The 15928-nt window shown below is 42.9% G+C and overlaps 1 long non-coding RNA gene across 1 annotated transcript; it reads left to right on the top strand.

Moving 5' to 3' along the window:
* The first annotated feature begins 8452 nt into the window (after positions 1-8452).
* On the top strand, positions 8453-13734 carry LOC146206877 (uncharacterized). The gene is made up of 3 exons (XR_014704557.1): positions 8453-8574; positions 10736-10864; positions 10972-13734. It is a non-coding gene; the product is annotated as an uncharacterized LOC146206877 (long non-coding RNA).
* The last annotated feature ends 2194 nt before the right edge of the window (positions 13735-15928 follow it).

The raw sequence follows: 15928 nt of genomic DNA, 5'->3' as shown, positions 1-15928 counted from the left end.
GAAATTGTAAATGAACACTTTACACAAGGGCAGAGGTTGTACTTATGAAAAAAAAAAAAGAAACTAAAGAACCAGGACTACATAAAATGTGTTGAGAAACTATATGGCATTTCAGGTTACTAGCAAACCTAAGAATGCTGCAAAACATGTGCACCTTTGCACCATGATATAACAGATCAACATAAAGCTATACACGTGCAGCTTTCTATGCAATGCACACAGAAATTCCCAGTGCTCCTGCTGCTATTGGAATAAACGGTAGAATTTCACCCCTGGTAGGAACTTACGCAGCTGCATTGAGCATCCAATGATGCAATATTGTATGCGAGACATTGCGAAATCCTTACAACTGCAAACATACTGCCTTATGCCGCCGTGAAACAGCAAGGCATAGGCTTCCGCTGGGGATCACATAGCGTTGCTTGTGGCATGATTGTTATACTTGCACTATGGCTCTGTCGCTTTGAAGTTAGGATTGTTATTGTATTAGCCGTACTCTCTTTCATGAGGAAGTCATAGTTTCTTCCACCATAAGCCAGCTAAAGACAATGTGACCCTTTGCATACATGCTCGTCTCCCAGCGCTATTAATAAAATTCTCAGTAGTGTGCAAAAAAAAAAAAAAAAAACATTCGTTAAGGAGCTGACTTAGAAAAGCAAGGGGGCTGTACATACCCCTTAGGTTGTAAGTTGGGCATCACTGCATCACTGACCTTCATTTTAATGGTGGGCTCGTTACTTCCCGCTATCTAGGCAGCGGGCAGTTACATCATCTTTCACTGTCAAGATTCAAAAATATTCAGAGGAAGATTCCTATTTTGAAAATTTACATTTTAAAATGTCCTGCCGTGTTTCTTATCGCTAAAGCTAGGTATACTTTTTTTATCTAGACACGGAGTGTTTGACTACCACAAAGAAAATATAGTTGAAAAAAGTCAGCAGACGGTCCTTCAGATGTGAAGAATTTGCTACATTGTACAGAAAATGCTTTGGACTTCTGCACACCATGCCATTTCATACACAACATGCAATGCTGCCAAAGGCAGTATGCCTGTGTACCGACTGCATTCGTGCCTGAGAAACAGTTTGTCCTACATCCAAGTCCAAAGTGCAGACATGGATCGTCCAACTGACCTATGGAGACATCTATCTTAACACTGAGCATATTCATCAGTGCCACCCTTGACTACAGCAACGGATGCAGAATTACCAGCATTACCGTACCTGTCATGTGGAATGTGATGAAACAGCGAAGCAGCGTGAGAACCTCCTTATAGTGCCAATGGCATCAAGACTACCAGAACAGAAGCTGTCATTAAGTTACTGGCCAGACAACAGGAAAGAAATCAGCAGCTCTTTATGTAGCCAACAGCCACTGTGACTAAACAATGTTGAGGAGAATGTTTTCTCTTCTTAGTTCGTAGTTCTGGTAAGTGGAGAATGAGGCGTGCATTTTTTTTTTTTTTTTGACCTGACAGACTATTTGAGAGAAAATAAAACAATGTCCTCGTTTCCTACCCAGATTTGCATGGTTAATGACATGTACAGAAGAAAACAAAAAAACCGCCATAGGTATTTTTCCCTTATCCTACTCACTGAAAATGAGGTTCAGTTATTTATTCGTCTTAATAAGCTTTGGCGGGTCGCGATGGTTAGGTACATACATCGCCACTAACTTTTCAGATGCTTTAAACTGAAGGAGTCAAGAAAATGTGCAATAAGGAACTGTGAAATCAAAGTGACACAGGCCTACGCGAGTGGTATATGGTAATAACACGAGCCCTTTCAAAGCAGTTATTTTCATAGCTGCAGATAAATCAGGTCATAAATGTACGGCACTGCAGTGTTCTAAAAGGTGAGAGAATTGTTATTTTGAATCTATGGAGCACTGACCTGTAGTAGATGATGAAAACAGCACGAAATGCTGTTTTAAATACAAGAAAAGTTATACACATATATTTCATGCAGCACTTTACAACGAACAAAACATTTTAGAAATGTTGCAAACAAGGTCCAGCCATATGTATACATTGAGCATTATCGGCAGGTGGCCAGCTGCCAGCTTCCACGTTACACACGTCTTAGGATCCGGGATTTAGAACTGACATGAACAGTCGTTCCTTCAAGAAGAACGTTAGTCACTACTTTTAATGTAGCCAAGTGGACCTGCCATTTTTATCGCAGCTCAAGCACAGGTGACCGATAGTTCTGAGCCTTGCCTGTTGCACCCACACAAATGTCGCGGCTCTACGACAACACTTGCTGCTGCAGGTGACAAGAACACAATGGGAGCCCGACAACACTGCATCGCGATCCGTGGATCCATGTCCATTGACACGCAAGACGTTGGGTAATTACGCTGTCATGCAAACGTCCGTACTCACGATCTCACCGCATCCCTTTCGCAATCCGCGCCTGAGCCCCTGAGCCATTAGCCAGTAGCAGCCTCCTTCCGAGCCGGCCATCATCATCATCGCAACTTTTTTCTTGCCTGTTATCTTTTTCTTTGCACTTTGGCGAAATCGTGGACAGGTACGGAAAAGTGCCGCGGCGTTCGTTGGAAATTAGGTTAGTATTTTGAAATTACGCTCTGGTTTTATTTCTCGATTTGTTTGAATGCATTGTGATAGTTTGTGATTTTCTTCCTCTGCCAGGTTCATGACCTTGCCAGGTTCTTCTAGGCGTAATTATTTGTTCCGTTTCGATTTAAAAATGACGATAACATGCCTCAATGCGAGTCCCAACCTAATTGCACGTTTATGAGTTCATATAGTAGTTTGTTGGTTTCGGCTTTGTGGCCTTGAGCTATTGCAACCGCGCTAGGTCAAGGGACAGAAAGAAATAGTACAGCAAGGGGCGCGGAAATTTAATATTGCAGTTGTCGTCGTCGTTCTCTAAGTTGATGGCACATACCTACTCAGGCGCTCCGTCCTGTCTGTTTTCTTCTTTGTCCTTCGTGCGGTTGCAATATGCGTTAAAGTATTAACCACCAATTAGCCCCCCTTTCCCTGTTATTTTTGTGTCCGTCTTTAGTCGCGATCGAATGTCTCCTACTAGTGTGGTCTGTTATGCTGTTGATGTCTTCTCATCTTGGCCCCGTGTTTTGCTGCTCGTCCTAATAGTTTTGCAAATGGCAGCGTCTAGAATACCGCCAACACCACCTGTCAGCTAGGCTGCGTCCTACAATACACCAAAGGAAAATTTCTAGTGTCCTCTCTGATGCTTTGCTCTGGGCGAGCAAGTTGCTCGCCCTTGGATGTGGATAGGTCAAGAAAGCTGTACATACAGTACAGGAAGATGATAAGGGGGGAGGGAAAGAAACCGTAATGACATTCATGGTGAGCTTTATCATATTGATCGTATTTATATGCTGTGAGCAAGAACATCCTGATACATTCTAGCAATGCGAGGAGGAGAAAGCTGTCTTATTGAAAGGTCAGGACACTGATTGTGGAAAGGTGCTGCTGAGAGGTTTGTGATGAGCAGAGCCTGTTTAAATCATCAGCAAGCCTCACTGCACCATAATTACGATATGACATGAACGGCCAACACTGTTAAGTTGCGCTGACATATTCATGCGTTGTATGCATGCACAGTGTACGTCATTTTTGGTTGCTGAGTGGGCTTACACATATTTTTGATGTGATACCCAAAATGTGAGCTTTTTTTTTTTTTTTCCTTCTTTCGTGCAGATGTCCGTGCTTAGGCTACACATGACCACCTCTCTTGCATATGCTCTGGTCGACGGCTGGCAGAGATGCCCGTTTATGTAACTTTTGGGTCGTCGAACATCGGACCTTCACATTTGGATGAATCCGCCGTCAACTGGTTACAGGAGAATGATTCTCTCCTTGCTCCTCCAGGAGAGAAACCTAGCACATCTAATCTGACCCCTTTCCTGGCACCTGCACGCCCTCTTTTTGTTGACAAAAGGTGTGGCCGTATATATGAAATAAATAATTGAAGCAACAAATAAATCTTGGCAATCTGCAAAATATGCTTGCACATTTAATGCCAGTACACTTAACCTAGCGATTACATTTCGTGACATTCTGTGAATTGCAATGCATGTCTGCTAATTATTACGATTGCTGTACGTGCTGTACCTTTGTACCTAGGCAGCTGTTTACCCTCTTTGTGGTGAAGTTGCCAGTCTTCTGTTAGAGCAAAGACTGTGTTACCTCAGAATATTTTCTCACATGCGTCAGTGCATACTTTGCTTGAATGCTTCAGTGCACCCTTTAAAAGGGACACTGAGGACAACCCCATTGAGTCCTTGGTCTCGGTAAATATTTGATTATTTCTCTCATTATGGCTGTGTTGTCTGGCAGCAATTGTGGCATATAGTATTTATTGGTGAGAAAATTTAAATTGGAAGCCTTCCCATGAGTCGATTCATGATGACCTTGCTGAAAAGGACGTGTCACTGCCACGTTAGAGTAGCTCACTGCACAATATATCTTGCAGTAATCTGCACCAAGACTTCTGTGTGGAAGCATGCATTTTACTTGCAAAATTGGCCGGTAATAGCAGCATCTTTGTTCTGTTTCTTGGTCTTTCCAACCTTTTAAAACCTCTGCTTTCATTTTAAGTGGTCTCATTAATGGTTTGTGGGGTTTAACGTCCCAAAGCGACTCGTGTGGTCTTTTTAAGATTAGAGCACTGTATCTTAGCAATACAGGAAAACTGCTTTCCATCCTCCTTAGTGTCCCTTCAAAGGAATCCGACAATAAAACACAATTCACAATAAGTATTTCAATATATATTGCCATTTGCCTACTTTTTGCCTGTGGCTACTTGGAGCTTGTTTTACTTCACAAAAGGAGCTTTGATTAACAAAATAAATACAGTGTAAATTTCACTGGATGACTAATTAACCATATTAACAACTCCCTCGTGTAAACGCACTGAACATCTCAAGTGTGTTTCGTCAGCACTTCATTACTTCTGGGCTGCCATGAATGGCAGCTATGGCATGTGGTTTTTATGGTAGGCAACCACCTTGGCAGGAATGTTGCTTTGTGAGCTGCGTCGATTGGTGTCTGTCCAAGACTTGGGCATCACTTAGGAATATACACGGTCAGCAGTGGGACTGTGTACATCGGACCTGTGTTGACAGTCACTTTTTCAGAATTGCAGCGTTGGAACCAAGGACCATATGGCATTACCTTGGCCTGCATGTATGATAACACAACAAAAACAGGACATAACTCTGCCTAACTGACAGGATTAAAATCTCCATGCAGGCCTTGTGCTCAACACATCACTAAAGGCAACCAGCACTGTTTGCGATGTCAGTCACAGCAATGGTTCTAGCGAAACTACTTTAACTGTTTAGTGTTTAATATTTTTAACAGTGCAAATTTACGCAGTTTTGTTACTGTTGCAATGATTTATGTTCATATACCTTTTTTATCCCATTGCTGCAGTTGGCTATCATGACATATAGAGTATTTTGTGACCACCCGAGGGTATTGTATGACCTGAAATCGAGATGCATGTATTTTGACACTACACAACCAATATGCAGTCCGCAATAAATGTTCCGTCTTGCGCTGGCAAGCAGACTGCTTAAATCTTTGAAAATACAACACATCATTAGCACGATTGTGTGAAACAATATGAAGGGATATCAGTCCATATCTTTGCAGTTTTCACAGCTGGCCTGTTTTCAAAATAACAGACAAAATAACTACTTGGCAAACTTTGTTTTTGGTGCATGCTGCAACTAGTTGCAAGGGCAATGACTGGACAAAGATGGAATCACGAACGCAGCACTGTTTATTGTTTTGACACTAGTCTACATGCTTGTCTACAATGATAAGCACAACAGGGCAGGTAGAAATAACATCGATCGAATAGGACGTCGTGGGATGTTTTCTGAGACAAAAAAAAAAAAAGTTTAAAAAAGAAATACAGGAATTCGATACAACAAGAACTGTCTAGAGCTAGAGCAGCTGGAAAATAAATACTGTGCAAAAATACCAGGACTTCCACAGCTAGCGCTTCGAGCCTTCAACTTTAGGAGCAAAACTAGAGGCAGGACTGCGTCGGCAGATGTGGAGAGCATTTTTTCTTTGCGCGGGCGGTCTACCTCCCGGCACTCCTAAGTACAGAAGTTTACTTGAAAATATACCTGGGTTCCACGGTTGCATGACTAGCCCAGTAGGCCGGCAGCGAGTCGCTTGAGAGCTGTGATGAATAGCTGGCCTTCCCGGTTGAGGTTCTATTTCCCGGTTAGTCCCGGGCTGGCTACTGTACCGGAGCTTCATAATAGATTAGCTGTGCCAAGCTGCCTGCATCAACACACCGAATTCCTGTTTGTACATCCGATAACGGCAACGAAAATGGCAAAACAATTGCCCTGCGGATACACTAACCGACCTCTTGAAATCCAGGATAGAGAGGCAATTTCGTACAAATTATGCTCCAACCGGCCTTTTTATACTGGTATTTCGAGGTGATTAAAGTTTACCACTGCTACTAAATAGTGGTGTCGAAGTCGAAGACAACGATAAAAATGACAGCGAGATTCCATTCAACTACGCACTCGATCGGAGACGAGTTTTTCGCATCCCATGTGTTGCGCTACTTGCGCTGTACACCTCAGTCCGATTGTATACGTATTTCAGGATGATCCAAAGGCAGTGACTCGTGTAAATTTCGGGAAATGCAAGTAAGTACATGGAATGCTGACTTGCGACATACTGCAGGCATGTTCCATCGACAAGGGCGGGCTGACACGCATTGCAGAACTAGCGTCGCAGAGTCCACAGGTCGGAGACGGTGCTATCTGTAACTAAGAGAACGCATGGGAATATCACAGCATGCCGCTTGACGAACAGCAGTACGCGAGGCCGAAGCTCGTATTATAACAACTACGATGCCAAGAAACCCGTCCGCCACCATCGCCACAGCCAAGTCCGGCTTGCGAGCGATCACGGAGCCGGCGACACTGGCGACCAGCTATCGGCCTATCGCTAGAAACAGCGACGAGAAGCGGCAGACATTTTACAAAGAAAACATAAAACAAGTTTTACGTCACGTCCGGCAAGTTATTCCTCCTCACTTCTTTCAACTGGCGCATGCGCAGAAGCGACGGAGCATTCCAATAAAGATGGTCTGGTGTATTTGTGCACACCGTGAACGCGCAATCACGTGACACAAAAGTGACGTGGCCACTACGTCACTTCTGCGTATCCTGTCCACGTTTTTTTTTTTCCCCTCTGAACGTAGCAGTGACGTAGAAAAACGTCACTGCTACGTACAATGTCCTTTTTTTTTTCTCTCTTCTCTATGGAAGTTAGTGAGAGGGTGTATGCAACGTAAAAAACTGATTTATTTATAGGAAGGGAAAGGCGCGGTAACTGTCTCACTTGTTTTTCTGTGGACACCGCAACCGCGCCGTAAGGGAAGGGAGGAAGATGGGAGTGAAAGTGGAAAGAGAGAAAGAGGAGCCGTAGTGAAGGGCTACGGAGCAATTTCGACCACCTGGGGATCTTTAACGTGCGCTGACATCGCACAGCACAGATATGTCTATATTGGTCACATATATCTTGAGCTATCAAAGACATCTACACGACGTCGCTTGGTGCTAGTCTAGAAGACATCATCGGCAAGATGTCTGGAATCTGTCTAGTGAAGAATTTTTATGTGTTCAGCTACACAAGACAGTTATTAGCCGGCTTACGCCAGATGTCTTCTAGAGTTCTGCTTCAGAAGTCTACCATACTTCCTAACAAGACGTTTCAGGGTCACATATGCGCCTGTAGTGCAATATGTACACAATTTAACTGGACGACACTGTTCTGCATACTCTAAGTATAAATTGTCGAAGGTTTGTTCTAGCAATTTTTCAGCTTGCAAAATACTGTATCCAAAGTGCCTGCGCTTTTGAATTAAGCATGCAATTTGGGCTGTTTCCAGCATGCAGGACCAATATGACACCAAGAAATGCTGTTTAGGCGATGGGTATCTGAACATAAATGTACAAAAGCCGCTGACACCTTCATTTCTGCAGCCAATAGCCACACGCGTACTGTGTTCGACCTCGCTGGGCGCAGTCCAGTCCGCCGGAAGACTCCAAACTCCGAGTGTTCACAACGACAAAGTAAGCTAGCGGTGTATCCGTGTGTGATAAAAGCCAGTAGTTCGCACAGAGGAAAGATTTGCTGCGCCGATGTTTATACGGAACGCCAGCTATGCACGATCCGCCATTCCCAAACTTCGCGCGCCGTGGCCTTTTCGCACCCCTCCTCTTTACAGCGAGATAGAAAATAGTGCGCCAAAATATTACGCAAGACGCAGGTTGTATTTACCGTTTTGAAACAAATACCCTTGCAAATACGTCATAAGCAACAGTTACATTTTACTTGTATAGCTTGTTTTATGAAATATATTTTAGATTTCTATTGTTTTTAAAGTTATTGTATCAATGCGCTGCTCGGTGGCTGGCCATTTCAAATTTTCGTCGTGTCTAGTCGTGTCTGAACGTTAGGCCTTTGGTTTGTGACTGCGTTGAAAATGTATCCCGCACAGCGGCTGCTACTTCTGGCTGCAAGGCAAGCTTCGCTGGGTGAGTAAGAAATTGTTTCTTCTAAATGAGTCACTTAATGGAGCAGTAAAGTGACTGAGTGTTTTCTTTTTCCGATAAAAATGCTGCAAGGACCGTTGTTTGCATCCGCCGGCGCAGGCTGTATGGGCGAGCAAGATAGCGCGCGCGGACCGTTTAGTCAGTACGAAAGGCGGTGTTTTATGGCGCATCTACAGTTTTGTGCATGCAGGAAGGTTTTTCGCTTGTAATTCCACTCGCCGCGTTTCGTGAACTGCCATTGGCGGCGGAACCTCGCGATGTAATTCTTCAAAATGAGCTTGGCGATCCGACGTCTTTCGTTGATTGCCGCTGGTTCTAACACTTTCCCAGGAAACACAACTGAGCACGAAAGTCTGCATGCTTAGTGTGGCCTTCACTCTGCAGCAAGATACAGAAAATACGCACCGTCGAGTGGAAGGCGTGCATTGTTTGTCAGCCTGCAGAGCTCTATACGCGCTAAGTTATGCCGCGGTTGCGAAAAAAAGAGAACGATCTCAAAAGCCGCCTTAGAGGGAGGGTAAGGTGCATTCTGGCCACAGCGACTCTCCCAACTGCTAGCAAAATACTCTCGGCCTGTTCACAGGCACAAGTTGAAACACATAGCGAGATAGGAACGGCGTACAAACATTCTGCAGTGATTTAATTTTAATAGTTCATAAAATATTTACAGTCAGCCATTACATTGCCGTGATTAAGTGATTTTACATTTTCATATAGTCAGAAAGCACAATTTAGTTCTTTTTAAGTTCCTGAACTGCATGCTGTGTGATGTGCTGGTGCTCTATTTGCTTTGGTCCTCAGGTTTTTTTTTTTTATTCGCGGAAATGTTTTAAGAAATTAAGCTTCAGTTGAATTGGTACAGAAAGAAATCGAAAGCAAATCTTTCGGACGGACCTCATATAACGAAAAGCCTATTATAATACACAAAAACATATCAATTTCATTTGTTTTCTTGCTTCAGGGCCAATAGACTTCCTATCCAGAACTGGGAAAAGAAAAGAGAGTACTGAATCATAACTTACTTTTAAGGCGTATAGAATGTAGCCATGTTATAAATGGGTTCAGTGTATGCCTTCTGGCTGTCCTCAACAACAAAGCTGTGACTCCACGCAAACCTTTTGATAGCATATGGACTCCTCCCGAAGTGAAGGTGTTTGGCATCAAAGGTGAAATACCTTCATTTAATTTCAGTTCAGTTCAGTCGTTCAGTCGTGTCCGACTCTTCGTGACCCTATGGACCATGTCACGCCACGCTTTCCGGTCTCTCACTATCTTCCTAACATCACATAACTTCCTCTGCAGTGCCTCGAGTATGCCATCTAACCATCGCGTTCGCTGCCTACCCCTTCTCCGGCGACCCTCAACCTTTTCCAGCATCAAATCTTTCTCCAGCGACTCCTCTCTTCTCATCAGATGACCAAAGTAGCTGAGCTTTAACTTTAGAATTAATTAACTTAAAATTAACTTTAGAATTTAGAATTTAATGCTCTTTTTCACATTGTGCTGTTGTGTCTGTGTTTGGTGCTCTTGTTATTTTGTGTCTGCGCGAATTTTCATGTAAACAAAACACTTACCCAACAGCTCAAGCAAGTGAGCTATGCATTTTCTTTTTTGCTCTGGGTGCATGCTCACTGTTTAAAATATTGCTTTCATTTGTTCTAGGAAAAACTGGTGATGCATACATACATAGGTACCTACATATATACATACATAGGTAATGCATCCATACATAGATACATGATACATAGATTTATTTCTTCTCTACATATGTCGAATGAAACACTTAGCAAACCCAGAGGCAGGAACCTTACCCAGCATAGAAAGTGACTCTCAATAAAAAAAAAAAGAAGAAATGTATAAATCAGGAAAATGGTGGTTCTCTTCAGGTGTGTCTGTTGGTGAAGACAAGAAAATGTTTTAGCCTTCGAGGTCATCAAGGAGTTATTAATATACATATATTATACTCAGCACTATTTTGTGCTGCTAGTGCGTGTCTTGGTTAAACATATTTCTATTGTGTACTAAGTACTCTCAACCTTATGTGACATATTTTGAGGTTAAATTCTTATCCTATATTTTGTAGTCAGTGATTTGCTTTATTAAACTTCACAAGAAATCTTTAAAGCATTGGAACACCTTGCAGGTTGCCACCACCTCCACGGCTGCCTAGCAACTATCCTTTTCCTGTCTGTGCTGCAAACACAACTTAGCAATGAGGGCCACAGGACTGACATCTCACTGGGCAGTCGCGGGCTATTGACTGAATACACAGGTATGGTTTGACTGTGCCAAAAACTTAGAGTTGCCAACAGTGGGACTTTTTCCTTCTGTTTGGGAGCTCATATATCTAAATCGTGCTTTTGATTTTAATCCTGGCAGGTGTGACATGGAAAGCCTTCAACACCAATGAAACTTAGTTTTGCCGACGTCACAAAAGAGTGGTTGGTGTTTGCCTTGTGACAAAGACCAAGTCCACATCTAAAGGCGCTGCACAGCCACCATGAACAGTGCCACAATAGCAAGCAGCTGGGATCAAGGCACCTTCTGTGCTCATTTACAACTCAAGTTTGAAGCTTTGTAATTTTGCAAAGGTAGGCCTCCAACAATTGACAGAGAGGAGCCTCCCAATCAATTGAGCCACAAAGGAATTCCCCTTTTCATGGCAGTAGGTGACAAAAAGAGGCAGTGCAGCTGGTGTTCAGTACCGATAAAGAAAAAGCTGCCCAGCCTAGTTAGCTGTGGACAAGGGCTGGAGTGGTACCAGTGTTGAGAACGATCTGATTGGCAGAAAAGCCTCCTTTGAGGGATATTCGCCCCTTCATTCTTAATTTGTAACTGACTGCAGTGGATCTGATAGCCCCGGAAGTTTTCTTTTTTTTTTTTTTTTTTTTTTTTTCATTTTTCTCTGCCCTCTAGGGTTGTACAGAATAACATATGCACAACCCATGCCAGCTCCCTCATTTTACGATGCTTTCATGCCAGAATGTTGGCAGTGGTATTCAGACTTTGTTTTTTTTTTTCAATGCCTTTTCTCCATGCATAATAACAGGCTATTTAGCGTAACACAGTCGCACACAAGACAGAGGACACCATCAGCACTTACAACTGTTCAGCGGAAAGCAGCCGATATACATAGCCTACTCAGGTGATGCGCACGGGTACAAGGCAACATGGAAACAGCACCATTTTGTCAAACTATGCGTGAGAAATTTTTCTTCAGTCTTATAAGAAAAACCAATTTGCTGCTGACACAGCTGTAACCTGCATTTTTATATGAAGGGCTTCTAGTGTTTCATGAGCCGTTACCCACAGTTTTCAAAATTGGTGCAAACCCTACGGTGCAAGAGAAGTCGCTCACCTTCATTGTTAATGTCTTTTGCATGTTCCCTAAGTTGGCCATTGACGCAGAATCCTGCTTGTGCAAAATAAGATTTTTCTACATGACAGTAGAATTTTATAGATGGTGGTGCACTTTACGAAATGCTGGCCATGTCTCTTCTGACAGCCGACCTGTTTGCTTTCGTAGCTTATGTGATGGCTTAGCTGAGCAAGCTTTCAGGGAGCAGAGGATACCATCTATACATTAAACAGGTTTGAGCAGTGTCAGTGACACTCCAGCTTTTCTTTGAGGCTGAACAGATATTTATCATACCTGCTTTGATAAGATTGGTGCTGTTTTCCTGTTGCCTTGTACATGTGCACATCAGCAGTGAAAGCTATGCATCGACTGCTTTCCCCTAAATAAACAGTAAGTACACGTGGTGTCTTCTTTCTTGTGTGTGTCTGTGTTGTGTTAAATACCTTTTTTATTTCTGAAAACCAACTATCTCAGCAGTTAACTTCCTTCTTTTTATACCAGCAGAATGTGAAGAGCAGCACTGTGTGCAACACTGAATTTTATTCTCTCTCTTTTTTTTTTGTTGTGCCTTTTGTACTCCTCGCAAGCTGTTTGCTGCACTACAAAAGGTAAGGGCAGTTTGTGCCATCATGGCTGGTTCATGCTGCCCTTATCTTTTGTAGTGCTGCAAAAATCTTTTGAGATGGAATATAGTGGTTGGTATGTACAATGACAGGGATGCAAACTTTTTGCTCCTTCCTTTTTTTTCCCTTATGGTGCCTTCTAGTGTTTCTTGTAGAGTGATGTATGACCCTTACCTGCTACCTTTTCCTTAGTACTTTTTAGTTATGATAGTAGAATGTAACTATGACAGGCATGCAGCCATTGCATTTTTTTTTTTCAGTGCATTCTAGTCATGATAACAGGAACAGCAGCAGTGAAGCAGTCTTGGCTTCTTTTTTTGCAGTGTAGAATTTTTAATGGATTTGATGTCGTGCCTATTGCTCAAGTGTTTGTGCAGTTTCTACAAGATGTATGTATGACCAGCATTCAGTTGGTGACATGCATGCACATATAGTATTATGAAATGCAACACTGGTGATGATGGTCCTTTGTGAAAGCGCCTTTTTCTGTATACTGAAGCTTTTTCATTCGAATTTGTTGCTTTGTTCTATTTTGTACAAACATTATGCAGATAGTTCGTTCAACCACTCAACCAGTTTTGTACACTTTTGCATACCTATCCCTGTTTATTTCTAGTCATTTCCTGTTCTTGTTTGGAGTATGGATGTTTTCATTGTTTTTGTAAACAGATCATTTTAAGCTTGGAGAGAACTGCATTATTATTTTGTCATTTTCATACCACCTGTAGTGTCTAATTTCTGTGCTTGTAACTTCGTAGTGCATTGTTGAAAAAAAATCAAATATATGATTTACACATTTTGTTTCCTAGCACCTTTTGTAGTTATTGCCGAATCTCCCAAAGAGCACCCAACCATGGCTTTCCACCGTACAGTGTGGCATGTTTTGTAACAAAGAATGGGTACAGTTCTCACTTACTGTTTGCAGTTTTAATGTCTGTGAGAATGAATGACAATGTGCATCATTCTTTACATGTCATGTGTTCATGAGTTGGCTTTTTCTGGTGTTTTCTTCCTTGGTACAATATTAGGCTTCAGAGAACCACATTTTTTCATTTGCATACTGTTGCTTGTGGCTTTCCTTGCTTTTAACATGCATGAGATTGTTTAAGTTGCCTATTTGCAATGTATAATGTTGAGGAAATTAAAGAGTTCTGTAGTTTACTCATCTCATTTTCTAGCATTGGGTGCAGTTACTACCAAACTTTCTAAAGAGCACCTGATGGCCATTAACAGTGAAATGTGGCACGCTTTGTAATAAAAACATACAGTTCTCATTACTAGACAACAGTTGTAGTGCGTGAGAATTAATGATTTACAATTGTACATCAGTTTAGCTTGCATCATAACTGAATGTGTGAAAGAGCACTGTGGGTGTGTGACGGCAATGCAGCTTTAGTTGTAGTAGCATCTGATGAGACTATATTTTTTGTCTGGCAGTGGTGTTGAAAACCTCTGCAAATACATAAGCATATCAGACAGTTTTGCGAGAAATAGCAGGGAATAAATAATTTAGAGCATTGCAGGAGATTCTAGAGCTCATTTTAGACATTCAGAATCTATTTTAATGATCTCTAGATGATGACTTGCAAGACGTCTTGCAGCTTAAAAAAGTGGGTGCATTAGCTGAGCTAGAAGGCAGCTACAAGAAGTACCAAGACATATAAAAACATCTTTCATATCTTGTCAAAGCATCTTTCAAATGTCTATCAGCTGTCTTGGGTGCCACTTCAGATGTCTATAAGATGACCTGTTTATCTTGGGCAAGATGCCTTATAGCTATCTGCTAGGCTGACTTACGTTTAGTAAGTTATTTGTCTTCCAGATTTCTAGGAGATATCTTGCAAGACGTCTTGTAGCCTAAAAAAGTGGGTGCATTAGCTGAGCTACTAGATCACTACAAGAAATATCAAGACATCTGGCAATGTCTTGCATATCTTGTCGAGACATATTATATACGTTTAGTAGCCATCTCAGAGGTCTACTGAGACATCTATCGGGCATCTTGCTTGTCTTGGCAAGACAGTTTATAGCCGTCTCATAGATGGGTTGGTGTTTACTGGGCGCCGAGGTCGGGTTCGAACCCGGGAACTCCGGCACAGTAGTCGGGCGTCTCACCACTGCACCACCCCGGCGGGGCAGTATGCAACGTCTCTCTCAAGTCGGATGCGCTGAAAGGACGTAAGGAAGGGGTACTTGGCCTGGCCAACGCAGACGGCGCGGTTCAAATGTTGCCGTCGGCGCTCGATTTCTTTCGGGGGGTCTAGCGTAAACCAGCACGAACGCTTGCTTCCTTTTTTTCTTTCTTTTTTCTCCCCTCTAGCTGTGAGGTATGGGCTGCTGTGGCCGGAGCGTAAGCGTGAAGGGACGATAAAAATTCGTCTGCTTCTGTACGCGGCGCTTTAGAAACGCGCGCGTACAGTGCGACGTGCGTGATTTCAAGGTGATCACTTCATGTCTGATATACTCAGAATAAACTTCTCGAACACAGGTCATTTCGCGAGAACCGAACAGCGAATACATGGGCTCAACTAGCCGAATGATTCCCATCTTGCACCGTCACATACCGTTGCGGACAAAACGGTCGATCGATCGCAGTGCAAAATTCTTGAATAACCTTTCGTCATAACCTTAAAATCACGGTAGACTATACTGGGCTCAAACGGGCCGCGTTTATGTATGTATATGTATGAAAACTTTATTGATCCACCGAGATTTGCACCTTAAGTTGCGAATTGCCATCAGCGCGCGCAACAATTAAGTTATACGTGTTCACGTGTGTGCGTGTGTGCATGCACGTTACTGCAGTAACGTGTTGCGAAATTAAGTCGAAATATTTATAATATCGTGTTCTTGACGGCCTGCAGCCGCGGTCACGCACCTCGATCGGATACCGCGCGCGCGATCACTTTTGCTGGGTGGGCGCGCGACTTTTAAATTCTATTTTGAGTGTTTATAGCACAAAATACACAACAGACTGCAACTATAATTGCAAGAGTATATGTGTATATATATGCTGCTTCTTCTCGGCTTTACTCCAAAGGCGATGCGTCGTCAGGCTTCTGGTGTTCCCAGAAGCGAACACCGAAAGCAGCTGGGGCACTTTCGCTGGGCAGGATAGACCGCGCGCGCGCTTCGGTGCCCTTAGGCAACGCGCATGTGCGAGACAAATGTTCATACTGCATGAGAGCCATCGAGTCCTCCAGCTAGGTCCAGCTTGCCCTGTTCCTGTTTTTTTTTTCTCTCTCTCTCTCTCTTGATTTTCTTTGCGCGCCTTAACGTACCAAACGAGAGTCGTGCTTGCGAGTTCACAGTCACTTCGCGAGTTTCAGTGCGCGAAGATGGCGACATCAGAAAC

This window comes from Amblyomma maculatum, chromosome 1, assembly GCF_055883805.1.
Source record: "Amblyomma maculatum isolate TAMU_Amacu chromosome 1, ASM5588380v1, whole genome shotgun sequence".
Classification (NCBI taxonomy): Eukaryota; Metazoa; Arthropoda; class Arachnida; order Ixodida; family Ixodidae; genus Amblyomma; species Amblyomma maculatum.
Note: the sequence above shows the minus strand (reverse complement) of the source record. Positions and strands in the feature narration are given on the sequence as shown.